This window comes from Anneissia japonica, unplaced genomic scaffold (genome assembly GCF_011630105.1).
Source record: "Anneissia japonica isolate Jap-2015-1 unplaced genomic scaffold, ASM1163010v1 scaffold288275_len480233_cov166, whole genome shotgun sequence".
Classification (NCBI taxonomy): domain Eukaryota; kingdom Metazoa; phylum Echinodermata; class Crinoidea; order Comatulida; family Comatulidae; genus Anneissia; species Anneissia japonica.
This window is the reverse complement of record NW_022738306.1, coordinates 91172-96168: the sequence shown is the minus strand read 5'-3', so window position 1 is coordinate 96168 and position 4997 is coordinate 91172.

Here is a 4997-nt window from a genome sequence, read left to right as displayed (position 1 = left end):
ATATATATATATAAATTGCGAGACCTATCTCCTGGCCTAAGCCTATATGGTAATTATACATTATAGGCCAAATCAATATTTGTATATTATAGGCAAGCTATTACGTTACAACTAAAAATTAAATGAAAAAAAATATATATGGATATATTATAGATAAATCTAACGGAGATTTAAATAGGCAATTTAACCATTAGGATGCGTACCAGTACTTAAGTACAAATAGTGTGAATGTCACTCCAAAAATGACATGGCAATTATAATTACTATAACTTTATTTTGGAAACGACGCATTTAAAACAGCAGACACGCTCTTCCAGTGTGTTCATAAAAGTAACATACTGTACAGCCAAAATACAATATTAAAACAGAGATTTTTAATACAATTTATAATATACGTTACACAATTACAAAAGTTGAATATATCACAGATCCTGTATGTCATTTAACACTTACAATTTATAACATTTACAAGAAAGCACATTTTATATATTGCGGCCAACTGACCTACTATTTTAATACTTATAAATAATAATAATAATCAAATTAATAACATAAGATTTGTATAGGGCTCGCTCATATTCTAATTTAAAGAGTAACAATCTATATACCCTATATACGGATTTTAATTACATTTTGATATATATATGTAATTAATTTTTGCTGGTCTTACATATCATTTATTTGCAAAAATAACAGGAGCTACTTAAGGGTCTATATGGCAGGATTTCCTAATTGAAGAATGCTTGCCATCGAGGGGCTCTCTCGGTCTATCTGGTTTAAAGAACTGCTCAAAAATAGTAAATTATTACAGTATTTATAATATGAAATTGGATATAAAGTAGTGAAATCATTAAAACAAAATCTATAAATAGAGTTACATGAAATTCGACTGCTAAAAAGATTAAATGGAATTAAAGCCCCATTCCCGGCAAAATTTCATTTGTTAAGAAAAATCTAATTTTTGTATAATGTTATAAAGATAATACGGAATTGCTAGTTTAACGGAATTTAGACATTCCTAAGAATGAAAAAAATAAGACTGAAATTTGATTTTTGTGTTCCACAAAAAATAAATGCGGATGAATTTTCATGTTTGATTTTGCAATAGGTCGTGAGGAGAAATATCGTAGGCGCCGAAAACATTAGCCTATGCAACGCTGCTAGGCTAGCCATAGCCTCACCTCGATTTACGTTCTGTTATCACACATAAAAACGGCCGACATGATATTTTCCGTTGCTAGTAATGACACTTGTGAAATATAATATTTCATAGGAATTATTTCAAATTTGTTAAAAAACTGATTCTGACTGAGATTTTGACACTTAAACAAACATATCTCAGCCTTAATCGAAAGACCGCATTGTGCGAGATGCGAAGTACAAAAACTAATCTCATTAGAGAGGGCGCACTTTATTGACTGTATAAAGTACCGTACTCGCGCGAATAAGCGCCCGGGCGGCGATTTTTTTTCCGTACGAAACATTTACATGAAACTCCACTCGGGCCGTCTCGGATGAATCGACCCGAAAATCTTCTATTGCAGAATTCAGGTCAAAAGGTCATCAACAACTTCTGATCTGATCTGAGAGAACGTCGCTGTATATTTTTTTTAAAAATACATTGATGTTACCATATGCTAATACTAATGGGTCGTTTAAAATGACATAATATTTGATTGAGCTTCACGAGTAAAAAAAGGTTATTTTAACTTGGCAATTTTTATTTTATTTTTATTTTTTAGTTAGGTCTGGGGAAAGCACAGAGAGTAAGGAAAAGCACGTTTCTCGGGGCGTTTCATCAAATGAAACAGGGTGACAGTTATTTTCAAACTAAGAGAAGAGCTGAGAAGAGGCACCTCTAAAATACTGGATGCCATAAGACCTGCCAAAATAGCAGAGTACCAACGAATGTATAAATGAGGCCTAAGCCTAGTTATCAGGCATAGTAATCTGCAGATTCTTGATTACAAGACTAGACCAGGTTAATTACATGTAATGCCGAAATGATTATTTATTATTATTATTATTATTATTATTATTATTATTATTATTATTATTATTATTATTGTTATTATGTTACTAAAACCAACCTGTAGGCCTACCTTAATGGGAACTTAGACAATGGAGGAATTAGAGAACAATTAAAAAATCGACGTTAAGGGGAAATAACAGAAAAGATATTCCCCCTGGGCTAGTTAATAATTATAGGCCTAGTTAAATAGTATGGTTCTTCATTACAAGGCTTAGGTCAAGGTAATTAATGCTGAAATTATTATTATTATTATTATTATTATTATTATTATTATTATTATTATTATTATTATTATTATTATTATTATTATTATTATTATTATTATTATTATTATTATTATTATTATTATTATTATTTACTATTAATTACATTACAACGATAGTTTGGCCAAGTACACTAACGCCGCCGAATGGTATATTTTATTTATTTAATAATATTTCTCTTAAGCACTCTATTTTTTATTATGCTTCAATTTTTTCCATTTTTTTCCCCCAAAACTTTCAATCAACGTCTGTATGAAAAGCGTGACTGTTGGTGTCAGCCTAGGACCCTAGGCCTATACTAGGTAGGACTTAACTTAGCCTGTATATAGTTAGGCCCATAGTTTATCCACTTTCTCTCTATCCTTTGGTATTACTGAACCTATCAACACTTTATAAAAGGGGGTACTAGCTGTTGTTGTTGTAGATATTATACTAACATTTAATAAACATCCAAGAAGGTCACAGTTAGTTACACACGTATATCCCATAAATCCGTAAGATATCATAGGCCTAGCGTAGGTAAACATAGAAAGAGCAATAATAGTAAAACTCGAGCGTCACGACATTGCGAAGTGTCTGCTCTTGTTCCTCGTATCGAACTTAGTCGAGTCAATCCGAGAAGGCTCGAGTGAAGTTTCATGCAAATGTTTCGTACGGAAAAAAATCGCGCCCGGGCTCTTAAAATATTGTTTGCAATTTTTGAGGGAGCTTATTCAAACGGGGTGCTTATTCGAACGGGGCGCTTATCAAAACAGAGTGGAAATTAAGGGGGTCCTTATGGAAATAGATGAAAATCGAGGGGTTCTTATGAGAACTTATTAAATTCAAGAGGCATATTTTGAATGAAAAACGATTATAAGGATATCAGGAAACCGCAAATTACGAATGGTGGCGGTGCATGGCTTGTCATGACAAGAAAGGTGTGAGTACATGTATTACATAACAGCAGAATAGCAGATGAAATTAGTGGTGGTGGTTAGCTTGTTGGCCATCGGCTGATTGAGATCAGCATAATGGCATGATCATTGCATGTTTTCTTGAAAACTTAGGTGGGAATTTGTTAGGTGTAAATTGTCGGAAAAGCAGTAGGACTAGGCTATAGAAAAATGTAAGAAGATGAATGTTGGAAATATACTGTCTGTCCAGGGAGCTCTCATCTGTCCAAGATAAATATCCTCATTTTGATATTGACTACAGGAGAATGTGATTCCACTCCACACCTCAAATCATGCCAACATCCACACAGTCCAGGATTAATTGAATTATTCAAACGGGGCGCTTATTCGCGCGAGTACGGTGTACATAAAAGCGAGAGTATTCCAGTGAATGCAATCTACAACCTCTGAATTTGCCTAGTAACGATGAATTCTTCGAGAAAATGGTAATATTTTATGAGAAATAGTCTGTATTTCTCAATTTTTTTTATTCTTTTGCGTAAACCTAAAATTCATGCCAATATTTTTCCATGATTTACAATAATTGGAGTAATGCAAATGCATATTTTCTATAAAAAAAATCAGTTTTTAGTGAAATTTTGCCGGGAATGGGGCTTTAAACTATACAGGAGGCCGCAACTGTACTTACTATACAATATTATAAGTCAATCAATTTTCCAGTCGTCCTCGGCTTGACGACGACGGTCCAAATAGCTCACGCGTGCGCAGTATCACTAGTGGGCGGGGCTTAGTTGTACCAACCGTCGTCGTCCCTCTACCGTCCTGTTTCGTAAATACTCTACTATACAATAAATTATAAGTCAATCATGACGTCATCACTGTAACTCGCAATGTTATTTGCCTATCCCCCAGCGTCCAATAATTATTATTATTCTTTTAAGGTTCGTGTGCAAAAAAAAAAAGAAAAATCTCATTTTTTTTCGTCACCACCGCGAATACATCGCGCACCGCGATAAAAATTGAATTGTAATTGAAAATGGCTTTTGAAAAACAAGCTTAATTAGAACCCGAAGAAAGTTACTTCAAATTCAATATTAAGTATTAGTACTACAGCTTAGAGCCACATTTGGACTTAAGGTGGACGTTCCAGACAAAAGCACCAATTTTTTTTTACATGCTCCTTATGGTCATAGCATTCAATTTTTGGTAGGAACCACCTCATCCGAAGTCATTCTGGCGGCCATCTTGGATTTCAAAATGGTAGCCTTATAAAACCTATGTTTATCTATATCTCCGCTTCTAAATGACTTTGAATTATAATTATAATGTCTAAGAGTATGTTTATATGATCGAGGAATACCAATATCATATTTGGCCTGGTCAGATTGCCACAAATAGGTCATTTAAGGTCATTCAAGGTCAAATATTGTATGGTATCTTTAAAATTACGTAATTGTCAAATTTTACAATAGAATCATACCCAGGCTCTCAGAATTCAAAAATTTTACTATGAACTACAATATTTCTTTTGAGGTCATTCTGGCGGCCATCTTGAATTTCAAAATGGCTGCCACGCAAAAACTATATTTATCAATATATCGACTTTTAAACTACTTCCAATAAGAATTACGATGTCTAAAAATATATTTTCATGGTCAATGATTTATAGCACTTGTGACATGGTCAGATACCGTAGTCATTTAAGGTCATTCAATTTCATTTTTCTGTTAAATACGTAGAATATCTTAATAATTTGTAAGTGGTCGTGTTTTACAGCAAAATCATACATAAGCTCACAAAATTCAA